Source organism: Gopherus evgoodei, chromosome 7 (genome assembly GCF_007399415.2).
Source record: "Gopherus evgoodei ecotype Sinaloan lineage chromosome 7, rGopEvg1_v1.p, whole genome shotgun sequence".
In the NCBI taxonomy this organism is placed as follows: Eukaryota; Metazoa; Chordata; order Testudines; family Testudinidae; genus Gopherus; species Gopherus evgoodei.
The window spans coordinates 34,385,061-34,409,993 of NC_044328.1; the positions used below are offsets into that span (position 1 = coordinate 34,385,061).

General features: G+C 41.2%; 1 protein-coding gene across 2 annotated transcripts in view; it reads right to left on the reverse strand.

The window, feature by feature from the left end:
- Positions 1 to 24,933, reverse strand: part of PCGF5 (polycomb group ring finger 5) — a 90,800-nt gene that overhangs the window by 64,555 nt on the left and 1,312 nt on the right. For both annotated transcript variants that reach the window (XM_030569210.1, XM_030569208.1), the window contains exon 2: positions 11,706 to 11,823. The gene's annotated coding sequence lies outside the window, so the exon portion shown is untranslated. The remainder of the gene's footprint in view (positions 1 to 11,705; positions 11,824 to 24,933) is intronic.

Consider the following 24,933-nt stretch of genomic DNA (forward strand, 5'->3'; position numbering starts at 1 on the left):
CCTGCCTCCAGCCCGTCCCTTTCTCCCAGGGGGCTCCTGGCTGGGGTAGGGGGTTGGGATGCAGGAGTGGGTGCAGGGTGTAGGCTCTGGCTGGGAGGTGCTTACCTTGGGTGGCTCCTAGACAGCGGGACTAAGGCAGGCTCCCTGCCTGCCCTGGCCCTGCACTGCTCCCAGAAGCATCTGGCACATCCTTGTGGTCCCTTTGGGGGTGGGGGGGTGAAAGGGACTCTGCATGCTGCCCACACCCATAAGTGCCAACCCCGCAGCTCCCATTGACTGCAGTTCCAGGCCCAGGGGCTGCAGTGACATGCCAGCCACTTCTGGGAGTGGTGCAGGGCCAGGGTAGGCAGGGAGCCTGCCTTAGCCCTGCTGCACCACCATACTTTGAGCACCTAAAATCTCCTGGTTTGGCTTCAGTAGCCTCCAGGAGATAGGGCGTGAATCTGGAAGACTCCTCACAAAATCGGGAGGGTTGGCAATCCTAATATCATCTAATTGGGGAGGCAGCCCTTCTTTGCCTGATTGCCTCACTCCTCAGTTGTGAGGCGATGCTGAAATTGCGTAATTACCATGGACACAGTCTTAACCATAACTGTGTACATATATATATATATCATAATGACTATGAAGTTCAGTGCATTACAGCTTTCATTAAAGACTTTACTTGCATATTTTATAGTACAATCAGCACAGTCAGTTGGATTGGGTTTAAACCTTCAGTTCTGCCCTGGGGGTGTCTGGACCCTGATGGTCACACAAGTTTTTTTCAAGCTATCTTCATGTGGAACTCACTGATATTACTGGGAGATACAAGTGTGAAGGGATTGCAAGCTCTCTGTGGGTCCAGGAGCTATGTGAGGGGAGGTGGTGTCTGAGGGAGACTGCATCTGCGGTCAGGGACGTCCACTGTCCCCTAACAAGGTCTTTGGGGAATTTGTGCAATAGGTAATAAAGACCCAGACTCTTTTTTTGCCCCCCTCAAAGCTGTGAAGCCCCCCCTTCATGGATGTCCCAAAATCAGCTAACTATATGTGAGTCCCTTGCCCAACAGAGCCATATTGTTGGGAAGCCGCAGACCTGGCATAGGAGCTGGGGCCTCTGTATAGATGGCCCTGTGTCTATTTTGGAGCTTTCTGCAGGATAGAAGGTAGAACCACTTGCTTCTTTAGCTAGGGAAAAATGGTAAGGGGGCAAAGCCTGGTTCTCCAGTAGAAGAAGAGAGTCCTCAAGTGGTACCACCAGCTCTCTCTCACAGGTTCTTTTGCAGAAGGCCATAATCTGGCCCCAAGAGTTTTGTAAAGATGATAATGAGAACTCATTAAAATATTACCAATTTTTAAGGGATAGAAAAATATTAATCTGCTGCGTTGAAATAGAAGGGGGGGAATAGAAGGAACCAGAGTAAGTGCTTAGCTAACACTAAATCTCTGCTGAAATACTTAGTTTAAAAAGCAAATAGAGAATGAAGAGGCTTGTAAGCTGTCTAACTCATAATACAACTATTATATGTGGTAGACAGGGTAAATTAACTGAAGCACTATGAAGTACTATAGGCATCAGAAAAAATACATATAATGAATATTTTATATATATGCAACCCTGAACATTTGTACCAAGCACTGTTAATACAAAGAACTAGGAACAAGGAACCACAGACAAAGTTTGACAGGATCTGGATGCTAGAACAAAAGTCTTCAGGGGAACAGAAGACAAGTACACAAAAGGATTGGAACAGACAGAGGGTGGGTGTAGGAAGCTACTAGGCCTCTTAATCGCAATGGTCTCATGAGATTGAATCTAACTATTAAACAGAAGAAGGAAGCCTATGGCAATGGCTGGATTGGTAATGTGAAATTAAAGGTATGTCTACCCCGCAGCCTGGAGTGAGCCTCCTAGCCCAGGCAGGCAGACGGACTTGCACAAGTACACTAAAAATAACAGTGTGAACACTTTGGCTCTAGGAGAGACTCAGGCTAGCTACCTGAGCTCAGACCCAGGGGCAGGACTGGCGCCACGGTTTTTGCTGCCCTAGGTGGCGGCACTCCTCCTCTGAGCATTCGGCAGCGGGGGTCCTTCCACTCCATGTCTTCAGGGCACATCGGCAGTGGGTCCCGGAGCAAGAGAAGGAGCCGCTGCCAAATTTCCGCAGAAGACCCGGAGCAGAAGGACCCCCTGCCACTGAATTTCCACTGAGGGCGGCAAAATGCCGCTCCCCCAAATCCTGCCACGCTAGGCAACTGCCTAGGGTCACCTAGTGGAAGTGCCGGCCCTGCCCAGGGGGCTAGGTGGGCTTAAGAACTCAAGCTGCTGCCTGAGCCATTACATCCACACTGCTATTTTTAGCCTGCTAGCTTGAGTCCTGCTAGTGCATGTCTGTCTACGTGGGCTGGGAGACTTGCTTCCAGTTGCAGCATAGACATATCCTAAGGGGTCAATTGTGCCTTTGCCACAATCCCTATATAGTGGTTAGCATGTAACATGTCTCAGGAGCAGAAGAGGAAGCAGATTATGACACTCAGTCATCATTTGCCTCATGATTTCCTCCTGCTCCACAGGGGTGGATGTAAACCTGCTCCAGCCCGTAACTGCTGGTGTGGCATATGTCTCCTGTTACAATGGTGCAGCTGGCCTGGCCTGCACGTATTTGGGTGGAGACAGTTGGCACTGGCAATCCACTCTCTTCCTGCCCACATGTGCAGGGGGTGTACAGACCCTGTGGGGACTGCTCTCCCATCTGTGCTACTTGTGATATGGGTTGGCAGCATGGTACACAACCTAGTCTTACACTAATAAACTCCTGAATGGAAAACCACAGGGTCTGGGACACTACTAGACATTATCTGTACAATCCTAAAAAATTAGTGGAAAAAAGGAACAGTTTTCATACTATAATGCAACACTATTTGATAAAGTTGCTATGACTCAACCAAGAAGTCACTGATGTTGCATACAAAAAAACTAGTTTTTAAAACTGTATGAACTTGACCATATGCATGTAGCTTGAAGGAAATCTTTGTTTCCTTTTCTGTAAAAAAGGAGAAAGTTACCCAGAGGAATGCTAGAAAGTCTGATTTCAGTGGGAGAAGGAACAGGCCCCAGCTTATTAATTGTTATGTGTTTTAAAAATAGTGTATGGAGGCTCCATCTGAGCTAAGTCCCCAAGCCTACTAAGAGACAGTTCTTGCCCCGATGAGCTTACAAACTAAATAGATTAGATAGGCAAGTGTGGGAAAGGGAAATTTTATTAACCCCTTTTCATAGATGGGTATAGAAATATTAAGTAATTCCCACAAGGGCATCAGAATTTTCTACCAGGAGTTATGAGGGATTATACTACTCTAGGAATGAAACCCAGCTCTTGAATCCCTGTCTAGTACCTTTAACACAATACCATTCTTTCTCTCTAAATTCATTTAGCTCCAGACCTAAACTAGACAACCTCTGCATCACTAGAAAACACTGCACCTGAGTGTCCCAAATTTCACATAAATAATCAGGTGAAACACTCAATCCTTGATTATTTTCAGAGATTATTCATCGTCACTTTTAGAACAGAAGTTTTAATTATTTAAAGTCAAATCCCAAATCTCTCTCTGGTCTCAGAAGAAAGCAAGGAAAACAGCCCTGAGAAACTGCTACAGTTGAAGACAAAGACCCTGATTCTCCAGTGCCTTGTACCTTGTGCAGTCATTTATACCTGTGCAAAATGGAACTGAATCACTATCATTTTGATTTAGTAGCATTTTACATTCACTTTGCACACTAGGTGCAAGACAGTGCAGAATCAAGCCCATAGACTGCACACTATTTTTCTTTCTTAACATAAACACATAATGAACATGAGCAAGGCTGTTTACACAGTCTAATTTCATACACAGCCTCTACAACTTCCAGATACTAGTTATTTTTACACCTCTACGATGTAATTAATCTATTTATGTCAGTGGTGTGATGATCCAGTTATTGGGTACTATGCATGCAGTACTGATAGATTGTTTCATAGCTAAACATGCATTATTAAAAAGGAAATAAAAATGCATTAGCCTGCTTATTTCCAAACAATGTTTTTAATAACAAACAATGGTTGAAGCAGAAATATTGTCTCATTTTGTATTTTTAACCAACAAAGAAAATGTTCTGGGCTAAATTAAAACAGTGGTAAACAGATAGATTTATGCAAACCAGGGGCGGCTCCAGGCCCCAGCACGCCAAGCATGTGCTTGGGGCGGCATGCTGCGGGGGACACTCTGCCGGTTGCCGGGAGGGCAGCAGGCAGGCAGCCTTCGGTGGCATGCCTTCTGAGGGTCTGCTGGTCTTGCCGCTCCGGTGGACCTCCTGCAGACGGGACCAGTGAACCCTCCACGGGCATGCCTGCGGGAGGTCCACCAGAGCCGCAGGACCAGCAACCAGCAGAGCACCCCCCGTGGCATGCCACCGTGCTTGGGGCAGTGAAATGTCTAGAGCCGCCCCGATACAAACGCATAGGTAAACTCTGGGAGCAGGTATGTTTAAGGAGGACATCTCTGCATTACCACACTTTGGAATAATGGTTAGAAGTACATACACAAACTATGAGAGGGAGTGAACCAGTCCTATCTCACATGCAGAGGGGCTGGAAAAATGCACAAGTACTGGCCAAAGCCAATGGAATAAGGGAAAATACATGTATACAATATACTTCATGACCCTACTCATGAACTTGCAGAAGCCTCCTCTATGGGTATTTCTAAACTTGAAGCTAGGGGTGTGGTTCCCATTTCAAAGAGAAATACCCATGCTAGCTCTCATCAAACTACCATGCTAAAAATAGCATGCAGCCATGGTAGCATAAGTGAAGGGACAGGTTAGCCACCCTGACAATGTGCCTATGATTTCTGATGGACACGTACTTGGGGAAGCTAGCCTGTCCCACTGCTCATATTACCACGGCTACTTTTTATTTTTTAGCACGTTAGCGTGATGACACCTAGGTATGTCTCCTCGAGCCAGGAATCACACCCCTAGCTCCACAGGTAGATGCAACCTATTTGTACAGAGGCAGGGATGGTAGGGTAACTTTCCACACCACCATTTCCCTGTTAGAATGTAATGCATATGAAAATACTGACATCATCCGCCTGATCTTACATATAAATGCCATGCGCACACTGAAACTGCTCTGAAAGAGGGCTTGTACTGTCAGGAGACCAAGGGATACTAGGGTGTGCTACTTTTCTTTTGCTTCTAGCACCTGGACTTTGCACTGTAGGCTCTGGGACCATTCCCTTATTTCTGAATGTCTTTTGGAGGCTACACTCTCTGATAGCAAGAGCTCGATTTGTCCACGACAGTACAAACAGAATGATCATTCAGGAATTCGAAGTTTCAACTTGCAGAATTTCCATTCCCCTCTATGGGTTTTTCCCAAGGAGGGGATGATTTGGCTTTATAATTTGAACACCACCTACTCTGACTTTTTTTCAAGGGCGAAGAAACTTTTTGAGCATAAAAGCAAATTCTCTGTTTTGCAGTTAAGTGGGTGACTCATTTTGCTATTAGCATGGGGGCATAGATAACGAAAGAATGAGGTTTTCATACAAGTTTCCAATATTGTTACGGCATGACATGTCTTCATGTGCATATGAGGAACGTTTGACAGCTTGTATTTCTTCAGATCCCAAGTCAACAAAATAACGGTAGCCACCATGAACTGTATTCCCAGAACAACATTGTCAGTAATTTTTAATGCTGATATGAGAATTCAGGTCAAAAATAGTTTCAGTTTCACTGTAGAGAAATGCCACATGTAATCTTTCAGATCTCATTTCTTTACAAACAAAAAAAACTCCAAGATTTGTTGTACTGACTTGAAATTACTACTATAATTCTAATGTAAAAAAAGAACAGACTACTTTACTATACATTGAGCTGATACGTAAATGCTTCAACTATCTCTGATTAGTGTTACTGGAGAAGCTGCCTGTAGAAGTCATATCTAGAATCATATAGTAGCATAGTGATATACACAGAGATATAATGTGTACCAAAGACCAGATAATTGCTAAGGTGAGATTTTCATCATAATGGCTACAGCTTTTGCAAACATCACATCTTTAAACAAAACCCACACAAATATAATTCCTTTGCTCAAAGATAAACCAAATTACTTATAGTAATACAGTAAACCCCAAAGCCTTTGCTTGACATGTTAAATTTACCTATCAATAGAAAAGAATGAAACAGAAAATTAGAGATCACTGTGCCTTGTGATGGTGTGTATAAACCCTGCACTAGAACTGAAGGGGTTAAAGAGCAACTCTGACCAGTTGTACCTGCAGAGCATGCGCCAGCTAGAGGTAGAGCTTAAAAGGGAGCCAGTCGGCTCAGAAGTGGCCTAGCAAGTCAGGAAGAAGGACCCGCCTTGGGAGTGCCTGAAGAAAGATGCTGCAGAAACCATCTCTGCTGAATGTATCTCTCCATCTTGGATAGTTCTAACCCATTTATCCCCACAGCACAAGTCCTGTCAGGGCTGGCTCTAGCAATTTCACCGCCCCAAGCACAGCGGCACGTCGCGGGGGTGCTCTGCTGCTCGCCAGTCCCGCGGCTCTGGTGGACTCCCGCAGGCTTCCCTGCAGGGGGTCCGGTGGTCTCGCGGCTCCGGTGGACCTCCCGCAGGCATGCCTGCGGATGCTCCACTGGAGCCGCGGGACCAGCGGACCCTCTGCAGGCACGCCTGTAGGAGCTCCACCGGAGCCGCCTGCCGCCCTCCCAGCAACCGGCAGAGTGCCCCCCATGGCATGCTGCCCCAAGCACGCGCTTGGCGCGCTGTGGCCTGGAGCCGGCACTGAGTCCTGTACAGTTTATTAGAAAGCACTAACAATGTCCACAAGGTTATTACCCCCCTTCCCTGGTGGATATTTTAGTTTGGTTGCATTTTACTGATTCTTTTAATCTTGTGCACTGTAAACTCTTTTCAGCGGTAGCCAAGTTAGTCTGTATCAGCACAAGGACTCCTCGTTTTTTTTGTAAACACTTCGAAACTCCTCCAGACAAAATCACACACTTTTGAATAATGCAACTGATTAGATTATAATAGCGAAGAATTTCTGTAGTAGTGTCACTTATTATACATTGCCTTCTCTAGCAACTACATAGCAACATGTACACCTCTACCCCGATATAACACGAATTCGGATATAACGCGGTAAAGCAGTGCTCCGGGAAGGCGGGGCTGCGCACTCCGGTGGATTAAAGCAAGTTTGATATAACATGGTTTCACCTATAACGTGATAAGATTTTTTGGCTCCCGAGGACAGCATTATATGGAGGTAGGGGTGTATATTAAAGCAACAAAAATAAAACAAAATCTGCCTCCCAAAGAACAACCTCATCCCTGCGCTCCTCCCACCCCTCAAAACCCCACAGCCAAAACAGTCAGAACTCCCCTGACAATATCTTCTATGCAGGATGCCTTCTTAGCTGATATAAAGCTAGCGTAAGGGCTCTACATCAGCCCCCTGATTTAGGGGTGGTTCAGGAGTGTGTTAAAGATGTGGCTGGAGTACACTGCAGGATAGCTATCCTTTGTCTGATAGCGACTGATGGTCATGGGAAGCACAGCATCATTTATAGAACTCCTGAGGCTGCCCTACATTAGAGGCCAGGCAGTTTCTTGCACAGCCCTAGAATGCAGGGAGCACAGAGGTGGCTTACAATGTAGCTACTGAGATTCAGGTCCACTGATTTACTGGAGAATAGAACTTGATCAGGTTCTGAAATATTAAAATTCTGAGGTGTTAAGATAAGTTCCTGTCTGCATCCTAAAGACTTGCCCATACCGGTATTGCCCTGGCCTCTTCCTTTGTCAGTCAGTGTTAAAGGCATTCTGAACTATATGCATTTCCTCACCTTTTGGGGGCGAAGCCAGACTTTCAGGCACCTGCTCCCCTACTTGGTGTAAACTTTGCTTGTACCAATCAGAAACAAACACACGCAGTTTTTGGGCCCCGTCCCCTATGACACTTCTATGATGTCATAGTGGGTATTTTAGGCTGGTCTGCCATATGCAGGCAGAAGAGGAGAAAGAAAAACGAATCCTGTGTACTTTGTACACACCCGTAACCGAGCCTGATCACCTCGAAGCCTCTCTCAGCTCACGTGTTTTAAGCAGAGTTTCTACGTTTGCCGGTCGTTATGAGTTGGTTTGTATTTGTAAGTATTGGTTATTACTAAATGCTGCATCCGTGTTTATAAATATTGTTTACTGCATCTTTGTTTATAAATATTGTTTAATAGTAAATACTTTAGCCTTGTATGTTTTAAGTTCCATTAACCCTATTAGCTAATCATACGCTGCTCCCCTACCCCTTGTAACTATCCCCAATAAAACTTTTAATTAATTAATTTTAGTTGTGTGTGTGCCTGCAGTTTGCATCGTGACCCAGACCCTCCTTGCATCCCTTACCTATACAGTCTATTTGCCACGTGCAGCCTGGTAAATAACAGCTCTGCATTTTTCTTTCGCCCCTAAAAGTACGTGGCAATCTACATGAGGCTGCTAAAAAAAGAAAAGGAGGCGACTTTATATCCTTTCTGAAAACTGTCTTCCAAGAACTCAGACACATCTGATAATTCTACTTCTACTGAGAGTACGTATCTGTACTACCTTTAGAAAACTGTAATATACAGCCAACAAGATATTTTTTTTCCCTAGATCTTGGTTCTAGCACTTTAGCATCAAATACATGCTAGTAGTCCACCGAAGAATGACATTCTTTAAAGAAAAAATTAAAACTAACTTTCCAGAAGAACTCTTGGGGTTTTCCTTTTAAAATTGTTTTGTAACTTACACGCCTTCTTTTTATCAATTATCATCAATTGGTACAACTGATATTGTAAAACACCATTCTTCTTTTACATTTTTTTTTTAAATGAAAAATCAGTTGGGACAGATTCAATCCTCTAATTACAATATATAGTATAAATTGGAGGCAACAATTTTACATCCAGCCAAAGTGTCAGATAAGTTTCATATACAACAAAAAATACCTATTTTGTAATCTTAAAGTCACTTTGAGACCAACAGATTATATGAAGACAGTACCTGGTGCTGATTTAGATATGGACAATCTTTTGCTTCTAACTCATTGGGTATTATTTATTCAAATTATGAAATGAGAGGAAAGATCATTTAAAGCTAAATGCACATATTTAAGATAACTTTGATTTGTTTAGATAAGTCTTCTTAAAAAAAATTTGGATAACCCACAGCAGAATCAGTCTTGAAACTTTTGGCTCTGTTGTCCAACAACACTACACAGCTTTCTCTATACACTGGTATTTGTGCTTCACAGTTCCTGGATTAAGATAATCAGGATTCAAGAGAATTATAGGTAAATTAATGCAAAGCATTGTGTGTCAAACTTGCACTTAATTAAGCCCTCAGTCAAGGCTGAATGTGTTCTGCCTTTATTCTGTCCCTTTGCACATATGCATGCACTGCCATACAGTTTCTGGGCCGGTCTCTGCTACTCCCAAAATGGTCAGAGGGATTATTGCCGAGCAATTTAAGTTCCTGTCACCACAACCAGAGGCTAAGCATATTGCCTTTTCAATATTTTCAGTGCCTCCTGAAATGAGGGACATTTTTGAGGCTCTGATTGTAATGATAGTGCATCTATCATACCTAACTCTCTTTGAAACATGGTGCTGTACAAAATTAAGCTCCTATTTCCTCTTAACAATCAATTTGTATCTCATAAGGATGTCTGCTCTTCTATTACATATATTATAACGGAAGTTCCACTATGCTGTTCCAGGTGCTTTGATGTACATACTACTATTAGGTGAACTGATCTATCATCATGGTGTTGAATTTAATGTATATACTGGAAACAATTACATTAAATTGGTCTCCATACTCTACTTGCTATCTCTGTTGTGAATGCCTAAATAGTGTCCAGGCATATTTAGATATTTCTTATAACTTAATGCAAGAAAATATGGGTTTGTGGGATATAAACACTAGCTAAAAATCACTCACCTCTTAATTCTGTCTTTTCTCTCCATCTTCTTTTATAATGCTTTTCCCCTCAGGATTTGCAATTTAGCAGTTCAGCTGGTTCTCGTCTAACATTTGAATGAAATGTTTGTTGTATGGAAATCTCTATTATATTGCCTTAGGAATATTGCCAGATTACATCTCCACCTCATTTCTGCTGATGCATAGGTCTTTATTCAAACCTTTGTGTCATCTTGTTTAGACTATTGTTGTAGAGCCCTTTTAAGCTGTTTTGCCCTGCATGCTATTAATAGACTTCAGCTGGTACAAAATGCCACAGCTAGAATTCTGCTTGGCATCTAATAGTAAGAGCATAACTCCAGTTTTGATCAGTAGACACTATGTAAGTGTTCTTATTTAAGGGCACAGGTGTATGGGCCGAGACAATCTGCAGTATGTCAAGAGGCCATGCAATGTTACACTATGAAGATTTTTTATTAGAAAGATTAAAAAAAGAAAGCAAATATATGAAACCACCAAAGAAAGCTTTATCTCCAATCTAGATCTAACCTCTGCTCCCAAACAGTGCTGAATAAGAAGTTTCCAAAGGACGGGTGACCAACTCCAGGCAGACAACATGAAAGGTAAAAGTATATGAAGATTTAGTCTGAGACTTTAAATGGGCAAGTTAGGGAAACAACAACAATTAGTCAAAAAAATTAAAATGTTGTTCTTTTTCTAACCGTAGCATTACTAAATCCCTTCAGTGAGTCTAAACTTTCCTTGGTATGTTGTTTTACATACTTATGACAAAATCAGATTTCATTGGTAAAGCCCCCCTTTCACACTGATTTCGGGCTCACAGGTGCAGCACATGCAAATCCATGTATTTTCTTTTCACAACCTTGCTATAAGAAGGTAAATTTTGGTCCCTTAATTCAGTGGGATCATGGTACCAGGGACTCCAGCATGTCAAATTGAGGTAGGATTATCTAGATTAACACAGTATGCCAATATCTTCTTCAGTCATAAATGAATCAATCATTCAACTACCTGTTCGCTTTACATCGAGGGGGGAATGGGGTAAAAGGCATTATACATCCCCCTCCCTATTTCCTTGTATAATTTTAAACAACACTCAAAATTCAACAGGTCCTAAATAATCCTATCTGATTATGAATATTGCTGTTTAACTCTCTGCTTAGTTGTTTAAATCTTCACTTAAGAACAGATGCAATGATTTTAAAATGCCCTCTGTTTATCATCATTTAATACATAATTATAGCACATTTTAACTGATATTGTGCAGAGTATTTATTGCAATATATTCTGATTTTTGAAAGGCAGTGTGCCTGGTAATAGTTTCAGAAAAAGTTATCCAACTATTGAATAAATAATCAGAGTCAATATTTCTAACAACATCATTTCAAAACCTAGTGCTATAAGGTAATGGCCTGATATTGCTACATATAAGGAATCAAGACACTGTACAACCTTTTACTTCAAGCTTGAAGAGAAACAGGCCCCAAGTGCAGTAGAAGCAATACTATTTTAGCTAAAATTATATTTAAATATTGTTCTTCCAGGAAGAATGGTTTCAACACTCTCTCTGGCCAGTGCTGACCAAGGAGAACTGTTTTACAAACTGTGCTCTATATTAGGTCAGGTTTCTCTTCCAGGATAGACAATGTCCTAAAGTTCAACAAAAATATTTGTAGTTTCATACCAGTACTTGTACTCCAGATTCTGCTCTGGGATACTTCCTTGTTTTCTTTGTGGTATACTCAAGTTTCTTCTGATTCCTTCATTTATCTTCTACCTGGAGTTTTCACCAGCCCCTCATCCTTGTAAGATAACCAGAAACATGCAAAGGAAAAGAACAAATGATTAATGAAAAATAAAACCTTTAAAATATAAAATCTTGAAAATAACCCTAATAAAAAGAAATGCCACAGTTGCAGGAGAGGGAAAAGGACAAGGATGGAAGATGTGAAACAGGAATGTACCAGAAGAACACACAAAATATATATAGCACACACAGCAAAAAAATGTTTAAACTAAAAATATTTAATGGATGCACATGCTGCTTACTCATCACAATCTAATTCTCTGCAGTCTATTTGCTGCCATTTTTAATTAACTGAGTGAAATTCAGTACTCATTTAAACAAGAATGGTTGCTATCGAGCCAGTTGGTAGGGTCTAATGCATCGTTTAGGAATTGGAACAAGATTGCCTCCATATTTAGTACAGACCCAGGGATCAATGTGCCCCTACTTGGTGGAGTTCCTAGGGAGGATTCCTGCAGAGGTGGAAAAGGAGTGAAGCAGGAGCTTCAGGGCTTCTAGCCAATATGCCACAACATGCATGAGCCTCAGTGCATACACAACTGTGGTAGGAGGGAAAAGTTACTCCAGTCTAGCAGGAGCGAAAACACAATAGCAGCAATGGGGCCATGTGACACCTCTGATTACTGGGCTAAACTGTCACCATCATTAATTCCTACAGTGTGTTTTCTAACCTAAGGAGAGAGCCAATAGTTAAAGACGACATCATAGAGGTGTGATCTTCTCCGAATTACAAAACCCTCCCATACCAGACACTCAGGAAACAGCTCCTGTTGACATGATACTCGGTGATGTCTAAGAAATGTCTTCCATTTAGGTAGAAAAACATAGGAAACTGTATTAAGGCCCAATTCCACATTTTAAAGAAAGTGTTGAGTGACTGTGAGGGAGTGATAGCTCAGTGGTTTGAGCATTGGCCTGCTAAACCCAGGGTTGTGAGTTCAATCCTTGAGGGGGCCACTTAGGGATTGGGGCAAAAATCAGTACTTGGTCCTGCTAGTGAATGCAGGGTGCTGGACTCAACGACCTCTCAGAGTCCCTTCCAGTTCTAGGAGATAGGTATATCTCCAATTATAGTAATACAGTAGGTCCCACTCACTCTAGTGAGCCTGAGTAATCCTGTTTGTTGAGATATTTAAAAAAAATATTACTAAAATCTTTAATCTGAAGTATCTTGGATATGCTTCTATTATCCCACTCGCCCACAAGTGCCTTCTCACCCCTCATGCATGAACACCCTCCAACAAACTAATCCATAACACCACTGCTGTGTCCTCCTCAAGTTCCATAGGCATCTGTTGTGATGACTATGGAACACTGATGTCTGATAATGGTTAGGAAGGTGGGGAGCTGGGACAAATATTAAAAACAACCTCCACAGCACCTTTGTACCTACAAATTACACAGCCAGCTAATCTATGAAAGACATGGTGGTATTACTGTTGCCTCTCCTAATCCCGGTTTGTCTATCACACATTTGTTTAGACTGAAAAGTATTTGGGGTAGGGACTGCCTTTACCTACATATTTGTAAAATACCAACCTCAGGTTGGGGTCTCAAGACACTACTGTAATATAAATAATAATTACAAGCAAAAAAGTTAAAAGAATTCAATCCTTTGTGTGTATGCACGATACAGCCTTTAATGACATCGCCATATAATATTTTTCCAATACCTATCCATTCAGTTAATGGGTGGTTATTCCATTTTTTTTTTTAGTTTCCTCATTCAGTGTGTGGCCTCAGGCCTTAATTACAGCATACAATCCAAACACTGCACTAAATACTAAAATTAAACTTTCTCCTCGCCATTTCTATGTTGCTGGTCACTATAACATCTGCGGGCTTCACAAACATCAATGAATTTATCTTCAGAACATACTGTGAAATTAGGTGATATTATCATCACCATTTTACAGATGTGGGAACTGAGGCACACACAGATTAAACTCAAAATTTAACAGGGTCCTCCAATTTTGAAATATCCAGGGTCCAATTTTTTAGTGTACTTGGCACATTATAGCACTCTTTATGTTCGAAATACAGCTCCATTTGGCTTCAGTGGCAGCTGTGAGTCCTTATCACTTCTACAAACCTGGCTATAAGTGTCTCATGTTGGGCACCCATGAAACAGGAATGGCAAACTCAACACTTTGCTTAACATGACTTGGCCACCATCCCTTAGCACTTCTTTGGCTGAGGCAGGAACAGGCTCCAGGGTGGGGCCAGGTATGAGAGCTCTGAGGTACAGAAGGGGGCTCTGTGCTGGGGTCAAGAGGTTCAGAGTGCAGGCGAACTCAGGGTTGGGACAAGGGGCTGGGGTGCAGGAATTGGTGTGGGCTCTGGGGTGGGGCCATGTATGAAGGGTTTGGAGTGCAGGATGGGGCTCCAAGCTGGAGTAGGAAGTTGGGGTGCAGGAGGGAGTGGAGCAGGGCGTTGAGGTGCAGGAGAGGACTCAGGGCTGGGAAAAGGGGTTGGGGTGGTGCGGGAGGGGGTTCTGGGCAGAGTTGCCAACTTTCACGCAGTAAATAAGCACCCCAACTTTCACAATAAGCCAAAAATCAAGCTAATACCATTTCAAAACAAGGCTCAAACAAGCAAATCCCCAACACTCTATGTGATTAGATCCCCCCAGCATTCAGTCTGGGACTGTGGTGGGTCTATTGTGCACCCCTGACTCTCTCCGCCCCTTGTCCCTGCTTGCCCCTGCTTGCTGGGAGCCAACAACAAAAAAAAACAAAGCAACAAGCTACAGCCAGCCAAAAACTAGCCAACAAACAACTCACAAACCAATTAAGCCAAAAACAAGAGCAATTTCTGCATTTTTTTCAAGGGTTTGGCACATCTAGTTTGGGGTGCATGCTCCAGCCAGGCAGCGCTTACCTTCGGCAGCTCCTGAAAGCGACCAGTCTGGCTCCTAGGCTCAGGAGCAGCCAGGTGGCTCCACGCGCTGCCCCTGCCTGCAGGCACCATCCCCACAGCTCCCACTGGCCATGGTTCCTGGCCAATGGGAGCTGCAGAGACGGCAGTCAGGGCGGGGCAGCATGTAGAGACCCTCTGGGCGCCCTTGCACCTAGGAGCCAGACTGGCCACTTTCAGGAGCCGCGCAGAGCCAGGGCAAGTAGGGAATGGCCTGTTAAAATCTCCCAGATTGCTTTCAATAGTCACCAGGAGATTGATGCTGATTCCGGCAGACTCCTGGCCAGTCTTGGCAACCCTACCTTTGGGAGATAGTAAGGATTGATTATTCAGATCACCTCATCTTTGAGGGAACATTAAGAATTGAGGATCTGTACAAGAGTCTGATTCCCCTTACGGAGCTATATTAGAGGCTCAAAAAGACTTCGGCAAATACTTAAAATATGATAGAAAACCCCCACTAATTTACTGTTGAGTCTTCATGCAAAGAATAGTAAATCACTATGACTGCAGAGATTTCAAAGCTAATAGGCTCTTATGATTCTGACCTATAAACAGACATTTCTTAAATACCAGAAGATTATTCTGATAGTGGTACTGTAATACATTTGTTCAATTAAAAGAAATGTATGTTTACAAAAAAGTCTAATGTAACTGAACATTCAGATCAGAATTCAAGTCATACTGTTCACTGAAGATATTGATAGGTCTAATGTTGCAGACAAACAATGGCTAAATGAGAATCTATTCGTTAGGGATGAGAATTCTCATTAATAATAGCATAATGGGTCTAACAGAGTGATCCATATTCTAAGGAAATCAGAACACTTTGAGTACACAGTTCTCCTTTTCCTGTTGTCCAGGACAGGGTATAGGAACACTAGTTAACAGGGTGCTGGTTTATCTATAAAAACATATACATCTTTCTTTTTAATTTATCCTCCCACAAACTTCAGCTGTGGAGAGTGTCCACCAATTTCTGCCTCTTATTTTGCTTTTGCCCTGGTCTCTTCAGGCTTCTGAGTGTCATGTTGATGGATTTGGCTTCTTTCACTATTGCTCTGTGTAATGTTTCTCTTGGTCACCCTCTTTTGCTCTTCTGTAATATTTGTGATTAGAATGGCCACAAAGGAAATCTTGCCAATGAAGAACATCAAGTTATTGAGGAACACTGCAGCTAATAAAAGACATGATCAGTTTCCCATATGCCTCATACACAACTACAGGAAAATGTGCTTGTCACACCAGAACTCAAGAAATATTAGACTCACCCCAGCAGACCACCACCAAAAATGAATCACTATGTATCATCAGTGAAATTATCACACCTCAGAGAGGGGCGGTATCACATATGTGATAGTTTAGGGAATCTGTTTGTGTGAAACATATATTCTAGCTGATTTCATTAACACTATATATATGTATGTAAAGTGACCCTCAGTGTGTACTGAATCAGCCATTTGCTAGCAAAGACTGGTCATGTATCTCACAAACCCTATCTGGAAGCTGCTTCAGGACAATCAAGAAGTCATTAACACTGAATGCCTCTACCTTGATAGAACAATGGTTACTCTAAAGCTGGGGTAGTCAATTTTTTTTTGTCAAGTTCCAAATTTCTTAGGCCAGGTCTAGTCAAGGTCCAGACTCCAGAGAAAATAACAATAATGATATAATAACTAAATAAAAAGATTTTGAGGTCAGTTCAAAAGCATCTGGGGGTCTGGATTTGGCCCCTGGTTCGCCTATTAACTACCCCTGCTCTAAAGGGTGTGCGGCCAGGCTAAAGGAAGCTGGTTCTCCCAGGTTGCCTGAAGGGGGAGTGGTTGGAGCAATAAACAATCCTGAGACAAGGCTGGTCTACACTGGGGGGGTGGTATCGATCTAAGATAAGCAACTTCAGCTACGTGAATAGTGTAGCTGAAGTTGAAGTATCTTAGATCGATTTACTTCGGGTCCTCACAGCGCGGGATCAACGTCTGCGTCTCCTCGTGTCAACTCTGCTTGCTCTGGTGGAGTTCCGGAGTCGACGGGAGCATGTTCGGGGATCGATATATCGCATCTAGATGAGACACGATATATCTATCCCCGAAAAATCGATCGCTACCCGCTGATACGGCAGGTAGTCTGGACGTACCCTAAGAAAGAAACTGTCACAGGGTTCTAACTGCATGCAGAATTCACCTTGGTTTGAATGAACAGAGCTAACTCAGATTTTATTTCTTTTTTCTTTTCTTTTTTTTAAACCAGAATAGATTCAATAGGAAGGCACCATCAGTGTGAAAGGAAACTTACCCATGAAATTTTGAGCAAAGCCAGATGTTATAAAAAAGTCCCACTGAAACCAATAAAGAATTGCTAAAATCCAGCCTCTCTCCGAATTCAATGGAAAATCTCTGGTGAAACCAATGGAAAATTTTGGATCATATTCAGTGTTGTAACAAATACAAATTATCCAAATTTTCAAAAGATCATACACAGAAAACTGAACACATCAGTAGGAGGTCTCAAATGTACACACACATAGGACATCAGGCATTGAACTTGTGTACATGCATGTTATTTCAAATGCATGTGCATAAATCCACTGGTCACTGCAAATACACAATTGAAAATTTGAGCACATGGGGGAAGGGGGGAGAAAGTTCATCTAAAGCTCACTGAAACAAAAAATTAAGATTAAAAAACAATCAAAACTATAGGTCTGATCTTGCAAGCCTGCAGAATCAGTTCTTAAGCAAGGAAACGACAAATTAAGCAATATCTAGTCAGGTTACTCTTTATTTTATTAAAATATAACATGCCTATTTATTCAGCTACGATAATTAAAGGATATAAATTCCATAAAATCATGAAAACAAGAAACATTCCTAACTTTCACAGAAATGTAGGCTGGAAGAGACCTCGAAGTCATCGAGTGCAGCCCCCTGCAATGTGGCAGGACAAAGTAAACCTAGACCATCCCTCAGAGATGTTTGTCTAACCTTAGATAGTGATGGGGATTCCACAACTTCCCTTGGAATCCTATTCCAGATCTTAACTACCCATATAATGAGAAAGTTTTTCCTAACATCTAACCTAAGTCTACCAGGCTGCAAATTAAGCCCATTAAAACTTGCCCTATCTTCAGCGGACATGGAAAACAATTAATTGATCCAACTGTTCCTTCATTGTGACTAGATACCCAAGAGTTGATCCTTAGCTGTGAAGAATAGCTTTGGTTTTCTAGCACTAAACCAGAGCCTGGATGGTATTCTGATGCTGTTTCCCTCTCTGGTGAATAAAGTTACTACACTTGCATTAACTAGTAGTGATGTTTCTGTAAGGGACTCCTGGGACTCTTAATCTCTTCTCTCATTTCCAGTAAATCAACTACTCATCCTTAACACCACCACTATTCCCACTGGATAAAAAACAGAACTCATCTCATCTGGCTGTCTGATCATTGGCTAACTAGCACTGAAATGCCACCTGAACAGTATTACATTTTATTTTTATGGTAGCAGTCATTTTAGATACTCACTACTGCTTGGGAAATTCCAGTTCTTAATAAAGTCTTGATCCTGACCGAGGCTACTAAGCCCTACCACAATATCAAATAATATTAATAAATATAATTAATTACATACATGTGACTTCCAACTGCAGGTACTATGCATATACGTGAATAGAACAATGGTTCTCAAACTCTGACCTATGGACCACCAGAATTTTCCATGGAATTTTTGCTCATGGTCAGCAGAACAAAATATTTTAAGAACCAAGAAGTGTGCGACTAGGGAGTGGGAAAGGTGGAAAGGGGAGATGGTTCCAGAAGAGGGTCTTTTTCATATGATGGTCCACATGATGAAATGCAAGAAAACTACTGGGATAAAATATTTGTAACATCCTAGTTTCACTTCTTATACAAGTCCAAGTTCTACAACCCTTACTCACATGAATGGTCCCACTGGGAACAGAATTGAGTTAAACATGCTATTCCCACAGGTCAACAAAATATAAATGTATTTAATATAGGTATTATATCACACACCCATACTAACTGTATTGATTGAATGTGTATTGAAACCAACTAGCTTCTTTCTACACAGAATGCTAAGACATTTTTTTTAGAAATCTTTTATATTAAAAATAATGCATACAAGAATACACCATCTTAAAATTCTAAAGAGAAATCACTTACGTTCTGCTTAATGATATCACCAGAAACCCTCAATGGCTTTATATCTTTGTATAAAATAAGCAACAAAAAGCTTATGCTCCAATATGTCTGTTAGTCTATAAGGTGCCACAGGACTCTGTCGCTTTTTACAGATCCAGACTAACACAGCTACGCCTCTGATACTTTGTATGAGATAGTAGCTCATCTATATGTCCATACACGAAGTTGTTCACTTTAACTGCAAAGTAAATTGGAAGGCAGGGGTGTGGAGAGGGGAGGTTGTTTTTTTGTTACAGAACAACAGGTGCAGGGAATACATTACCTTGAAAGACTGGAAACAACAAGTTATAGCCTAAAATATTCCATTAGGCAACTCTTCTAGTCCTAAAAATTGACCCAAGAATTGCAATAATTTAAAGATATATAAATGTAATATGTATCACTATATTGCAAATTCACATATTTACTATCCTTCAGAGTAGTACCAATAAAAATCACCCTTTTAAGAATAATATTAAGATAAATTGTCTTTCTACAATATAATATCACTGTATTTGGCTTTATATAGCCTTTTTTCCATAGTCAACATATTGCAAATCACTTCCCAAAGCAATGGAGTGACTGTAGACAAAGGCAATTTGCTAAAAACTGTTGACTTTTTCCACTAGAAACCAAGTCCATAGCTGAACCAAATTCCAGTCTGAGAGCAGCACAGGACATTTTGTCCATAGAAACTCATTTTTTGTTTTTTAAACAACGTTCAAATTTTAATTTTCTTAGGGTTTAATTTTGCCATCAGTGACTCTTGTGCACTTGCCCTTGTAGGTGTTGGAGCTTTACAGGAATCACCAAGGGCAAAATTTAGGCTTACTTGTTTTCATTCTTGTTATTGACTATTTGTTTAATATTATTTGTCCTGTATAATGCGCTGGTGCTTGAGGAGAACACTATTTTATGCCTGCAGTAAAATGTTGTGGGGGGTTTGTTTTGTTTTGATTTGATTTGAAAAGACTTGGGCAAATTCCTAAACCTGTAATAATTTTTAAACATTTATATTACAGCAGCACCTAAATGACAAACTGAAAGTTGTTGGAAAAAGCCATATGGGTGGCCAACAATTTAAAAAATATATATTGGAGTGAATACATTGTTGGTGTACACTACAGAGTATAAGTGAATTAGGAAACAATATCTTTACTACTGAGGATTCAGTACTCTTTGAGAGCTGAACAACTCCCAGCAACTTCCATATACAATTTTTAAGACCCTCTGAGAGGAAGGCATTTTTTCTCCTTGTGTCTCTTCATTAGTACCTTTTGGGCAAATAAGATTACCATTGTACTTAAGGCAAAAAGGTCACAATATGGTGGTTTGAAACAGGGACATTTCCATCCCTTTCTGTCCTTAAGATTCCTCATTGAAAAGTTCTTCATGAAAAACAAATTGCCGGACCAAGAACTAAGAAAACTGCTTGCAAGTGCAGTCAATATATGTCTTCCAGTGCTTCTTGCAGTACATGATGCACGAGAGGCCAGACTGGCTGAATGAGTGAAGGAGGACATTTGAAGTCCATTTGAAAATTCTGTAGTGAATTATACTCTGTAAACACACTGGTATCAGTAAAGAGGCATAGGGTGTCAGTCAGTGCAAATTTGACTGGAAGCTGCCAATATCTATCTGTTGGAAAGAGTGAAAGCCTCCAGTCCAGAGGGATGGAACTGAAGATGAAGAAATTTAAGAGGTTAGTTAGTTCAAATTCAATTAACATTTTAAAAACTAAATGATATGAACTTGCTACTGAGCTCCATTCAGTTAAAATAATTGTATAGCTTATGCAACTCCACCACACTAAGCCTGAGAAAGCCCATTTAAAAAAAATAACTAAAACTCTCTTACTTGACACCAAGCAGAATAAACCTACAGTGCAAACATGGAGCTGCAACACTCATGCTAATGGACTGTGGTATCCGAACATCTTAAAGGGCTGAGGGGTTAACTTTTTTTTTCTCTTTCTTATTTTCTTTATTTAAAATAACCAGTTTGATTCCATTTGTAATTCACACATCAGCCCAGCAAAAGAACTCCAAGTTTACAAATACATACATTTAAGGTAACGGCATAAAAGAAGAAAATTATTTAGTCTCAGATGACGACAGAGCAAGCAGCAATGTCCTAACCCTAAGGAACAAAAAGGTGTGAGTAGCTATTAGGAAAGTTCTTGGGGACTGTATGGATTTGGCAATTAGTAATGGGAAATGAGCATTTCACCTTTAAGTTACCAGATCAAATGTGAACAGGGTCAGTAGTCACTATAAATTGTTGCCATATGAGGGCCATTCACTGTTTTACACATAAAAAGAGGTGGTGGCAGCAATAGTTCAGTCCCTACTTGACAAGTGAGAATATATATCCTTCATATCACAAAACCACCACAAAGGTACCTTTATAGCCAGTTTTCACAGAGAGAACAAAGAATGGAGATTGAAACACCACTCCTTCCCATACATGCACTTAAAAGTTGTCTTGCCACATGATTGAGGTTGCTGCCTGTGCTACACCCCTTCTGTTGATAAAGGACTTCAGTCTCAAAGGCTGTCAAGCTGGCACTTTTCACGACCACTACAGTGATTGAAAAAAGAGTTAAGAAAAAGTACAATAGAGGACTAGACTATCAAGGAAAATGGTCGAGGCACCAATATCAGAGATTCAAGAACAAGTTAGATAAGGCATTAAAAGAAATGATGAAGTGAATGGAGAATGGAAGGTGGTAGATTCTGTTACACAGTGGTCTTTTCTGGCCCTACGCTCTTCTATATTTTGATTTATATTTGTAACTAGCAAAAGAAATTAAACTTATTTTAGATATTATTACCTTGCACGACACGTAGGAACTGGCCAACAAGTATCTTCATGTAAGGAGTTTGTGGACAAACAATCCACAGACTAGTGTGTGTTCTGTGGAGAATTTTTTAGAGAGATGTTAAAGGGAATACTGTATTTTCCTAGTTTTGCCTCCAGTAGTTTGCTGTCTGTCTATCACAGTAGTCTGAACTTTGCTTTAGATCACTGCATGTATCTAGCAAGGGTCTCTAAAGCAGGAACTGGGTGAGGAAAGTTTCCAATTGGGTGGCTGACTACTCATTTCCAGTTTTAGGTAGCTGGAAGAGATGTATATGCAGATGCTGCTGGCATGAACCATCAATGGCACAGAGTCTGTGAAGCAAGTGAGAACATCTGATACCTCATAAGCAAGATTTAATATTTTAGACGTTATACTCAAAATTTCTTTTAAGAAAATGGGGAGAGAGGGGATTGGTTTAAGATTTGGAATATCACTGTGTATCCTATTGAAAACTGTGCTTACGTTCCCTGATATAAGACAATAAAGTAACAAAATTCAAAGTTCATCTGACACTCCCCCTTATCTGCTTTCTCACACCACTTTACCCCCATTGTTCTTTGGGTTCTGCTATGTAGAATATAGCAATCTGCCTACAATCCAAAAGAGGGTGCTACGCTCTATTTAAGGTAGATAGATGGCATCCTGCCATTCCATCTCACTTTATTCTGTGTATTTTATAATTAAACAAAATTTACAGTCTCTCAATTTTACTTTGAATCCCATGGCATACCCAGAACACAAAAGAAAAAAAGTGGAGCAGATAGTCCATTTATACTGTTTTACTGCTAGTTTTCTTACTTAAGTGCATTTCCATTTTTGTGCCAAATAGTACCCAAATAGAATATAGATTTTCCTCTTTTTGTCTGCTTGTTGATGTTTTAAAGAAAATTAAATGAAAGAAACATTAATGAGGTGTTAATGTTGGTAATTTAAACATCTCAAACTAAATTTTCCACATCTGTGTTATCGTGGCCATATTGCACCCCTATTTCTGATGACTTTTATTCATTAAAATATAACTCCTGTTGTTTAGTGTGTCCAATATTGCTGAGCTACCACCGCTATGCAGACTAACCCTTGTTAACTCCTGAACTTCCTGATTTGAGTGTCAAAATGATTAGAGTGGAACACTGAATTAATCTAGTCTTTTTGCATCCCACAGCTACACTATCTGTTGATACAGAATTGTTATTTATGAAGTGCCAGTGCATTCACCTCTGTATGAGCACAGAAGAGGGCATGACCCCTCTCCTCGAACAGTAATGTATGAGACGCTAACAGCAACCCTGTCCATGAACACGTTTGCTTTCCTACCCTCTTCTGGAGAAGAGCTGCAGGTATGGAGCTCAGCCCAGTAGATATAAGTAGGGCCCTACCAAATTTACAGCCGTGAAAAACATGCCATGGACTGTGAAATCTGGTCTTTTGTGTACTTTTACCCTATACAATACAGATTTAATGGGGAAGACCAGCATTTTTCAAACTGGGGGTCTCAAACTCCAAAAGGGGGCTGCAGGGGGAGGTCGCAAGGTTATTGTGGGGTGGGTCACAGTATTGCCACCCTTACTCATGTGCTGCCTTCAAAGCTGAGTGGCCAGAGAGTGGCAGCTGCTGGCTGGGCACCCAGCTTTGAAGGCAGCGCCCCATCAGCAGCAGTGCATAAGTAAGAATGCCCATACCATACCATGCCATCCTTACTTCTGCACTGCTGCTGGTGGCAGTGCTGCCTTCAGAGCTAGGCTTCCAGCCAGCAGCCACCACATTCCAGCCACCCAGCTCTGAAGAAGGCAGCACTGCTGTCAGGGGCAGCGCAGAAGGATGGCAATACTGCAACCTCCCTATGATAACATTGCGACCCCTACACAACCCCATTTTGAGTCAGGACCCCTACAGTTACACCACCATGACATTTGAGATTTAAATACCCGAAATCATGACATTTATGATTTTTAAAAATTCCATGACCATGAAATTGACCAAAATGGACCATGAATTTGGTAAGGCCATAGAGATAAAGGATGTACAACCACTAGATGAGAAAGTGGGGGTTTCAATGGAGGCTGTCATATGGACACAAACACACTTGACACAGTACTTATGTTTTTGGATTGCAGGTGCCTGCATGCATACAGCACTTTTCCCTGCTATACTTGGCTGCTTCATTCTTGAATGCAGGTTGGCACCAGAGGGAAGTAGAGGAATTGTAAATTTCATGTCACTGCCTTCTCCATACACAAAGACAGGAGACAGAAGTCAAGGAAAAGTGGAAGGTATGCAAATAGGATTCCAGAGAGAAGTTGTATACTAAGGACTCAGTAATGTTCTCAGTGGAGTCAGTGGCCATCAACTTTAAAGGGATCAGGATCTGACTGTAGTTTATGTAAGGGTGCAACTGTAACACATTTATTGAGTAAATTGGCTCAGCTTTTCCCCAAAATACAGAATGCTTGGAACAAACTTTTATTTTGAAATAGGTCAATTATTTTGGCCTACAACTAAAACTTTTTAAAAAACTTTTGTATGAGAAAGAATGTCCTTGACCTATGTTTTACAGATATAACTATACAATTTCATATTTTTCCCTGTTCAAATCTGATTTAAAAGAGCATACTGCTTCCTGACCTGCACCCCAAATATCAATGATCAGATATTGGCAACCTTAATATCATTTAAGATAGTAAGGAAATCAAAGGGTTGGTTAGTTCATAAAGGCACAGGTTACCATTCAATGAGCTCTCTTCTGAGGGTACCAAGAAAATAACAGTTTAGCGTCGCAAGACTTCCACAGCTCATGAACTAGCCTCAGGAAACCGGGGTGGGTTTCTGAATGCAAAGTACATCCTATCCCCCTCCCTCTGTTTCAGAATCTGACGCTGATCTTCCACTATCAACAACAATGTACATGTGTGAGAGAGATGATTCACCAGCCTTTATTCCATAGAGATGATTCATTCAATCATCTCCAGATCATACTAACATACTAAACATGCTCAATAACCAAGTTCCTAAACTTTTTGGATCAAATATTTATTTTTTAAAAGTGAGAAATATCCAGAGGAAGAGGAAGGAAATGTGCAATGAGGAAATGCAAAGGGCTATATTTCATTTCCACCACAACCGTTGGAAAG